Source organism: Onychostoma macrolepis, chromosome 14 (genome assembly GCF_012432095.1).
Source record: "Onychostoma macrolepis isolate SWU-2019 chromosome 14, ASM1243209v1, whole genome shotgun sequence".
In the NCBI taxonomy this organism is placed as follows: domain Eukaryota; kingdom Metazoa; phylum Chordata; class Actinopteri; order Cypriniformes; family Cyprinidae; genus Onychostoma; species Onychostoma macrolepis.
Window position 1 is genome coordinate 3,717,074 of NC_081168.1, and position 10,236 is coordinate 3,727,309.

Below are 10,236 nucleotides of genomic sequence, written 5' to 3' on the forward strand. Positions count from 1 at the left end.
TTTATAAGAAGCTAAAAATCTTAGAGATGTGCCTCGGTATAGCTGGTGGTGGTGGGGCTTATTGTGCCTTCAGGTATTTTGTAAAGAAAGAGAAACTGTATTATTAAATATAACCTAATTTCATGCGTTTATTATGTTGACATGAAATGATACCAGTACACAAAAAAAAAAAAAATATATATATATATATATATATATATACACACACACATGTTCGTTTTTGTGAAAAGTGGGGACATTCCATAGGCGTAATGGTTTATATAGTGTACTTACTGTATGTGCTATTGCCCTACGCCAACCCTACACCTGAACCTACCCCTTACAGGAGACTGTGCATTTCAACTTTCCCCAAAAAAACCTCACTCTGTGTGATTTCTAAGCGTTTTGAAAAGTGGGGGACATGGGTCAATGTCCTGAGAAGTCACCTTCACCTTGTAATACCTGTCATACCTTTGTCATTATACAAATCTATGTCCTGACATGCACACACATATATATATATATATATATATATATATATATATATATACAGGTGCATCTCAATAAATTAAAATGTCGTGGGAGAGTTCATTTATTTCAGTAATTCAACTCAAATTGTGAAACTCGTGTATTAAATAAATTCAATGCACACAGACTGAAGTAGTTTAAGTCTTTGGTTATTTTAATTGTGATGATTTTGGCTCACATTTAACAAAAACCCACCAATTCACTATCTCAACAAATTAGAATATGGTGACATGCCAATCAGCTAATCAACTCAAAACACCTGCAAAGGTTTCCTGAGCCTTCAAAATGGTCTCTCAGTTTGGTTCACTAGGCTACACAATCATGGGGAAGACTGCTGATCTGACAGTTGTCCAGAAGACAATCATTGACACCCTTCACAAGGAGGATAAGCCACAAACATTCATTGCCAAAGAAGCTGGCTGTTCACAGAGTGCTGTATCCAAGCATGTTAACAGAAAGTTGAGTGGAAGGAAAAGGGTGGAAGAAAAGATGCACAACCAACCGAGAGAACCGCAGCCTTATGAGGATTGTCATGCAAAATCGATTCAAGAATTTGGGTGAACTTCACAAGGAATGGACTGAGGCTGGGGTCAAGAGCCACCACACACAGACGTGTCAGGAATTTGGCTACAGTTGTCGTATTCCTCTTGTTAAGCCACTCCTGAACCACAGACAACGCCAGAGGCGCCTTACCTGAGCTAAGGAGAAGAAGAACTGGACTGTTGCCCAGTGGTCCAAAGTCCTCTTTTCAGATGAGAGCAAGTTTTGTATTTCATTTGGAAACCAAGGTCCTAGAGTCTGGAGGAAGGGTGGAGAAGCTCATAGCCCAAGTTGCTTGAAGTCCAGTGTTTCCACAGTCTGTGATGATTTGGGGTGCAATGTCATCTGCTGGTGTTGGTCCATTGTGTTTTTTGAAAACCAAAGTCTCTGCACCCGTTTACCAAGACATTTTGGAGCACTTCATGCTTCCTTCTGCTGACCAGCTTTTTAAAGATGCTGATTTCATTTTCCAGCAGGATCTGGCACCTGCCCACACTGCCAAAAGCACCAAAAGTTGGTTAAATGACCATGGTGTTGGTGTGCTTGACTGGCCAGCAAACTCACCAGACCTGAACCCTATAGAGAATCTACGGGGTATTGTCAAGAGGAAAATGAGAAACAAGAGACCAAAAAATGCAGATGAGCTGAAGGGCACTGTCAAAGAAACCTTGGCTTCCATACCACCTCAGCAGTGCCACAAACTGATCACCTCCATGCCACGCCGAATTGAGGCAGTAACTCAAGCAAAAGGAGCCCCTACCAAGTATTGAGTACATATACAGTAAATGAACATACTTTCCAGAAGGCCAACAATTCACTAAAAATGTTTTTTTTTATTGGTCTTATGAAGTATTCTAATTTGTTGAGATAGTGAATTGGTGGGTTTTTGTTAAATGTGAGCCAAAATCATCACAATTAAAAGAACCAAAGACTTAAACTACTTCAGTCTGTGTGCATTGAATTTATTTAATACACAAGTTTCACAATTTGAGTTGAATTACTGAAATAAATTAACTTTTCCACGACATTCTAATTTATTGAGATGCACCTGTATACACACACACACACATATATATACACACACACACACACACACACACACACAGAGAGAGAGAGAGAGACAGGTTTATAACAATGAGATCTAAACCTGAGTAAACTGAGCTGTTTGTGATCAGAAACTAATTTTGGGATAGTTTTGCTCAAAACTGACTAGTCATATATATATATATATATATATATATACAAATGACCTGAATGAGTCTGTTTGAAAGTTAAACTGTGGTAAAGTAAGTAAAGCACCATTTAATGAAACCTGTATCTCACAACTTCAGGAGAAAATGTAGATCTTATCTGTTAAAACGTGCACAGAAAAAAACTGCACACATGACAGCATTTTTACTACAGACGGTGGAGTAATAAGAAACACTTGTATTTTCTTTAAAAGAAAATAATAATAAAAAAATAATTCATAATATTTGTTGAGTGGAAAAAAATAAGTCTCTATGTATTTAATAACAGTAAATGCAATCATGCTTCAGCATTTTTAGTCAGCAGTGTAGTACAGCTCTTGCTCAGATGTGGCTTTGCATTGTGATTCCTATCTCTGTTTCTAGAAATGCTAAGTGCAGTTTCCTGTGTGATCAATGTGCTCTGCTGACTTTGCTCTTGGCCTAATAACCCTTAACATAACGGTTCATGTTTATTTGTTTAGTGTGAAACACCTCCTCATTTATCCCAAGCTATTATAATTACATTTAAAGATGATTAGAATAAATGGAACTGTTTTCCAGAAATAAATCTTCCTTTCCAAAACAATAAAAATCTATAATGTATAAACATTTCAAGACAGTGCTGCCTTAAGATCCGCCTTGCCTTTTATACCTCACAAATGTGAATATGTGACCCTGGACCACAAAACCAGTCTTAAGTCGCTGGAGTATATTTTTAGCAATAGCCAAAAATACATTGTATGGGTCAAAATGATCCATTTTTATTTTATGCCAAAAATCATAAGGATATTAAGTAAAGATCATGTTCCATGAAGATATTCATTTATTCATTAATTTTGAAAAATTGACACTTATAACTGGTTTTGTGGTCCAGGGTCACATATGATATAAATTAGGTTGACCATACCCAGACATGAAATCCATGTCTTTGCCTGTTTTTCTAAAATGCCTAAAATATCAGAATTTTGTCCTTGTTTTCCTCATTAATGCTCTTTCTACACTCATACATTACATTTACGACAAATATTTGAAATGCATTGACCGTTATCTGTAGATCCCGCCTTCTCGCACGCCACGATTGGATTGGTCGATTTTGTGCAGTGCCTGCACGCTATTGGTCAAACTACTTTTCAGGCAAAAACATTTTAGGCAGTTTAAATTATAATTATACATTGCTTCAGTGCTAATTTAGATCCACAAAAAAAAAATATGTTGCCTTTACGTTTAGGTTGATTGTGTGTGGCACTGTGTGCGAAAATGGACGTGTGGCGCGAAAACAGTGTCAAGTGCGTCAGTCTCGCGCTGAATGCGAGAGAGTTGGCAGCCATAATTGTTTTAGACACGAGGCTCCGAACCAAGTGGAGTTTATTTTATATAAATAAAGCACATTTTAGAACAGCATTTAGATACCTTATATGGTTGTCAGACGTTAGTGGGTTTTACAGTTAATGTGGAAACTAGACACGTGGTTATTCGACTACTAGCCATAACACCTGTGGGCTCTTGAGGGAAAACACCGACCTTCACTATGATCTTTGGACCACTTGGTTAATAAGGTAAGGCCAAAAGAAAAAAATTATGATTGTTCAGAGAAAAGCTCCAGCTAGTTTGTCTACAGATGCCACTTGGTTTGATGTTTCTGTGTTGTGACAATCAGGCATTTTAAAGTGTTTTAAGTGCAGTTTCAGCATCTTCCAACCATTGAGATTTTGTAGTAGTGTGTGGATGAACTGGGCATTAGTTTTCATGGCTATACAGTGCTCTCTAGTGGCACTCATGGAGAGGTGCGCTGCTCAATGAAAGACAAGAAAGAAAAGAAAAGCTCTTGGTCTGTGCTGAAATCGTCTGATCATCTAAAACACTTCTTTAAAACCTGATAGGTTCATCTTAGTATCTTAATCAAGCCTGTTACCTTGTTTATGCACATCTATGTCATCTGTTGTGTGTTGTGGCCTATTAATAGGGTGTGAACCACAATGTTTTCCTGAGTGTGTTTCGTTTCGCATTTTACCTGTGATTATAGTTTAGCATCACTGGCCACAAATGCATTATGAGGGTGTGATTACTGCCCACATTAATAGTTTAAGCTGATGCATACAATCCAGAACATCATCATTTCAGCGAAACACACTGACGCAAGTCAATGTTCCTTCATGACCGGTCTGGGACTGATTAACACTAGGTGGTACCATCACAGTCACTCTCCAGCCTTTGACTTTCACTGTCCCTCAGTGGAGGAATTATCTTCTAGACGTTTCATCTGAACGACACGTTACATTCTCTTCACAACTCTTCATCAAGCATCTGAATCAAAACCATCTGCACTAAGACACACATTCAGTCCGGAAGCTCAAAATTGCTCCTGTCAGTGTTTTTATTTGATTCTCTCTTCTAGCTTGAAACCGCGTGGCCTTTGAAATGTTGTTTTTCAGAACTTGAAGCTTTGTCGACATTTGATCAAATCATTTACGTTGCATAATTCTTCACTTTTCAGTCGCTTAGGATGAAAGAGTCTAATGTAAATGCAAATGTTGTCTTCCTTATGCATCTACAAAGCCAAAGTCTAATACTATGAGTGTCATGCTTCAGACATTTCAGCTTAAACAGTTTTTAACAATTGTAAACATTCAGTATCCATTATATAATCAACATTTAACTGCTGAGTTTAGCAGTTAGCTACTGCATTATCATGCATTATCGTAAATCATTTTTAAACATTAAAAACAAAAATTCACTCAGAAATTGCTAGTAAATGATTCAAGATTAAATAGTTGTTATGTTGTGTGGGGGCTGTTTCATAAAACAGTTTTACCAAATAAGCCAGGCTTATTTCAGTTAGTCTGACTTATTGTCACTTGATTTGGTTTCAGAAAGCAAATTTACCAAATTTACCAAGCTCAGTCACTCTGGCAACGTATGCTGGGAAACTAACCTGGTCAGGGGCAGGCTAACTGATCAGGCTACGCTGAGCTCCTCCAAAACTGACTAATAGGAATGCATTGATATTACCACTGACTCTCTCACATACAATTATTTGACTTTATTATCAGTCCAAAAATAAAAGTATACCGAAAATGCAACTTCAATAAATCAAATAAATAAAAAATATAGGCCTAGGCTACAACCGACTGTATTTAATGTATTGTGCCCAAAATGTAATGATCTTTTTTAAGATATATGAAAACATTTGAACATAGTTGCTACTTGCGCATTCAGTTGATCAGCAGTTTCTAGCCATGCAGCCTTTCTCTCGGGTTTTATGACAGCTGTACATTTTATGGTTAGGCTATAGAACATTAAAACATTGCTCTTTAAAGCATTAAAAACACTAAATTAAAAGTTAAAATCACTGAATTAAAAATGAAATTAAATAACAGAAAACAGACTAGGGTAAACATACCAATTAAGCACACTTCCATTTTTGAGATCAGATTATAAAAAGAAAACATTATTTATTATTCTACTTCATCTCTTAACCAATTGATATGTTTGTTACTATATACCTCCTTCAAGTCAATCAGATCATTGCACACTGAGATATGAGTCTCCATGTGTTCACACTGTCTGGCGGCCATATTGAAAGCTGTCTAAAAACTTTCACCAAAAGAGGAGCCCCTTAAATGTGCCTTTTTTAGATGTCTAAGACTTTATTTTGGGTAAGTTTCACTAATTATTGTAAAATTAAGAGATTAATGTTCAGACTTTTGCATATTATAACCTGGAACTTGGATGTGGGAAATAATTACATTAGATCCAAAATATAGTTTTAGCAACATAACACCGATGCTACAGAACACAGTTAGCTGACTAGCTGTATAAGATTGTGTGCTACGCTAATATATTACTTCACAGGCATTACTGGATTGTACTTTTACATCCATAATATTATAAATTGACAGTTTATTGCTGGTCTGTTGTTTTACAGTGCTAATAATTTTTAAGGATTTCATATTATTTTAAGGTGAGCTTAAAGGGTACACTACTACGAAAATCACACAGCTTCATCAATACATCAATAAAAAAAAGTATAATTTCATAGATATTTTTAATAATAGTTGTTCATATTAAAATATATATGATCTTAATACATGACCTAGACTATTTATTTAGCAAAATCCTGTCATTAGGGGCCAAGCACCGAAGGTGTGTAGGCACCTATTAAATCCGTTAGTGTTCTTCTTCTTCTTCTTCCGTTTCTTCCGCTCTTGAGTCTATGGCAGCCCATAGAACCGTTTGCGGGAAAGTTGTAAAATTTGGCACACTGATAGATGATAGTGTCAATAGTAAACACAGCAAATTTGGAGTCTCTAACTCAAACTCTCTAGCGCCACCACTTGTCCAAAGTTTCACTCATGTTTATGTTAATAACTTTTGAACCGTAAGCCACAAAATGAAAATTTTCAAAAAGTCCAAATTTCAAAAATCGTAAGGTTTCGTTTTTTCGCTATGTTCAATTGTTTGCAATACCTACTTTTTCGAACTCGTCCTAGACGGTTCGTCCGATTTTCACCAAAATTGGCTCAGATCATCTACAGACCATGCTGGCAAAAAGTTATGGAATTCAAGTTGATTCATCCAAACGTTCTCGAATGACACACTAATGAATTTGCCAAAAAGCACGCAAAAGTGGATCAGAGGCTATATCTCCGCAATGGTTTGGCATATTGAGACCAAACTTGGTGTGTGTTATAACAAGCATGACCTGAGGCTACCTGCTGTGTTTCGGCACTGTGCCACCTAGTGGTCAGGAGATATGAAAAATGCATATTTTTGCTTATAACTTGTGAATGGTTTGGCCAAAAGTCACAAAACCTTTAGATTCGGTGCATCATGCCGAGTCGAACCATATCCAATTTTCCCATATGAGCCATTTTGGGCGTCTGCTATTTTGAATTTTGTAGTAAAATGGTATATTTTACGAACGCATTGACGTATTGTTACGAAACTTGGTATGGGTCATCAGTACGATGCCCTGAAGGAGCCTGAGAAGGTTCGAGTCAGCGCCACCTAGTTGTAAAATCAAATATTCACATGCTTATAACTTTAGGTGTGGTCGACTTATTTTCACCTTTTTAGACTCCTGAATCCTTGCCGAGTCCAGCGATACCAAACTTGTCAGGTTTCGCCTTATGGTTTGTGCAGCGTTGTACTTTAGCGCTTAAAAAACAGCTGGCAATATCTTAGAAACTGTTACTCCGATCGACTCGAAACCACCGTAGGAAATTGAGAAACTTAGCGTGTCGGCTATACGCTAATGCCCAATTGCAAAAATTTTGATAGTAACTGGTACAAAAATGCAAACAAAGTCGACAGTCAGTCATTTTTTCTCTTTTCTTATATAAAAATGTCAATAACTCCAAAACAAAATGAGATATTTTCACCAAATTTGACACACATATGTATGGGCACACAAATTTGGTGGGATTGTGCCTCTTGGTGGCGCTATAATTGAACAAAACATGAAATTTCCATTGACTACAATACAATATTATGATGTAAAATGCTATATTTTAGGAATGCATTGGTGTACCATTACGAAACTTTTGATTTTCTTTAAAAGCCTACTTTTTCAAACTCCTCCTAGATCGTTGGTCTGATTTTCACCAAAATCAAATCATATCATCTTCAGACCATGCTGACAAAAAGTTATGGATTTTGTGTTGCTAGACAAAACCGTTTTCGCATACAACAGCAACGAATTTGTGGCATGATGCCATTATGACACTTGAGGCTGTATCTCTGCAATGCTTTGGAATATTGACACCAAACTTTGTGTGTGCCATTGTCAACTCACACAGAACACATTACTTAGATTTGATAACAGCGCCACCTATTGGTCAAACGAGAAGCCTAGAAATCATATTACTAGAGGTTGTATTCATGATTTTTCAGCCATTTTGACTAAAATCATCCTAAACTGGCTTCAATTACTCATTTCTGCTGTTGGTCTGATGCTTGCTTCTGTTGTGCTTGGCCCCGTAATTGCTGCTTGCAGCTATATTTTTAATAAATATTACATGAAATTTCTTAAAAATTGTTGCTGCTCCAATTAAGCTCAGTGCGCTCTCTTTAAGCTCTTCCACATTGAACGTCTATGTAAATACTTCATAAACAGACTTTAAATATTAACTGATGGTTGTCACTTTAAGTTAAGTTAATAGATTTTCTATGTATTCTGTCAACTCAAATCTGCAGACTGGCTCTGATCTTTGGCAACTAGCATCAGCTTCTCCAGACTGTAAATCTGTGGAAAATCGGGGCAAAAATCGTGTAGTGTATTCCAGCCTTAAGAGACTATAGATAAATTGACATCCATTTGATTTAAATTGAATTTTAGTGTTCTGTATTTTTATTGTTTTTTTTTTTGTTTTGTTTTTTGTGATTGACTTTGTACTTTCAAAAAATATATTTTTACAATTATTCTTTAAAAAATTTCCTTAAAATAAACAAGAATTTTTCATAAAACATGATGTGAGCTTAATGGGAACAGGGGTGTGCTTAAAGGGTACAAAAAAGTACCCATTAAGCACAGCCAGACCTTTTGAATTTAATTATGTATATCTTAATTTAAATGCTCTTGTCATTTAAAATAAAATAAAATATTTTTGCGTGAGAGATTAATATTTATTTTACCAAAACTTTTTGTACTGAAACCAATATCTTGTGCACTAAATATGTCTCAATGTAGATTTTGGTGAGCTTAATAGGTACGTTTACCCTATATTTTAACTGATAAGAGGAATACACATGTTTTGAGCGCAGCAGTGCTCGTTCACTCACGAAAATGTGTATAATAAATAGTACACCAAAAAAAACACGAAAACTCGTGGTATTGATACACAAAAATGGACTTTGGTGTGTATATGATACGCACGTGTTTGGTGTGCATGTAATACGCAGTTTCCGCGTGCATATGATAAGAAATTTGTTGGCGTGCATATGATACGCATCTACCCCACAACCCTAATCCTACCCATTGCGTAGTATATACACGCCAAAGTAAATTTTTGCATATCAGTATCAGAAATAAAGGTACAAAAGCTGTCACTGGGGCGGTACCTTTTCAAAAGGTACATGTTTGTACCTAAAGGGTCCATTTTGGTACTTTAAAGGTACATATTAGTACTTAAAGTGTACATATTTGAACCTAATAGGCACAAAAGTGTACCTTTTGAAAAGGTACCGCTCCAGTGACAGCTTTTGTACCTTTATTTCTGAGAGTGTACCACAAGTTTTTGTTTTTATTTGGAGTACAATTTATATGCACTTTCATGAGATCGGGTTGATATATTTGCATGACTTTCTAACATTTACAGATGAAGAATATAACTGTGACAGATCCGTTATGCACTGAGGGAAACACAATGTCTCAAATGCATTAAACAGCTCAAATATATTCGCTGTTTGCCATGGTGGATTGATTTGATCCATGATTGACATTAAAGGCTGCTTAAGAATAAGCGTGCGCATCAAATTATCCTGACTCACTGAACCTGGATCAAATTAGTGAGATTGTGTGAACTTAAATTGTCATTTATGAAACCGCTTTAGTCCCGATTGATTTGTTAGGTTATTTAGGTTTCTTAGTGTCTTTTATGAAACAGCCCCCTGTTCATTCATGTTAGCTCAGGTCCATTAAATAATATTAACAGATAAAATGCTTTAGAAGTAAGGTCCCATTTGTTAACTATATTTAATGCATCAACAACTAACAATGAGCAATACATTGCATATTTATTAATCTTTTTAGCATTAGTTAATAAAAATACAGCTGTTCATTGTTAGTACATGTTAGCTCAGGTCCATTAAATAACATTAATAGATACAACTTCCGATTTTCATAATGCAAATGCGGGTTCGAGTCTCAGGTCCGGCAGGAATTGTAGGTGGGGGGAGTGAATGTCCAGCACTCTCTCCACCCTCAATACCACGACTGAGGTACCCTTGAGCAAAGCACCGA

The 10,236-nt window shown here is 36.3% G+C and overlaps 1 protein-coding gene across 1 annotated transcript in view; it reads left to right on the forward strand.

Moving 5' to 3' along the window:
* The first annotated feature begins 3,405 nt into the window (after window positions 1-3,405).
* The window catches only part of drd1a (dopamine receptor D1a), a 23,908-nt gene continuing 17,077 nt past the window's right edge, over window positions 3,406-10,236 (forward strand). The window contains exon 1 of the mRNA XM_058798337.1: window positions 3,406-3,832. The gene's annotated coding sequence lies outside the window, so the exon portion shown is untranslated. The remainder of the gene's footprint in view (window positions 3,833-10,236) is intronic.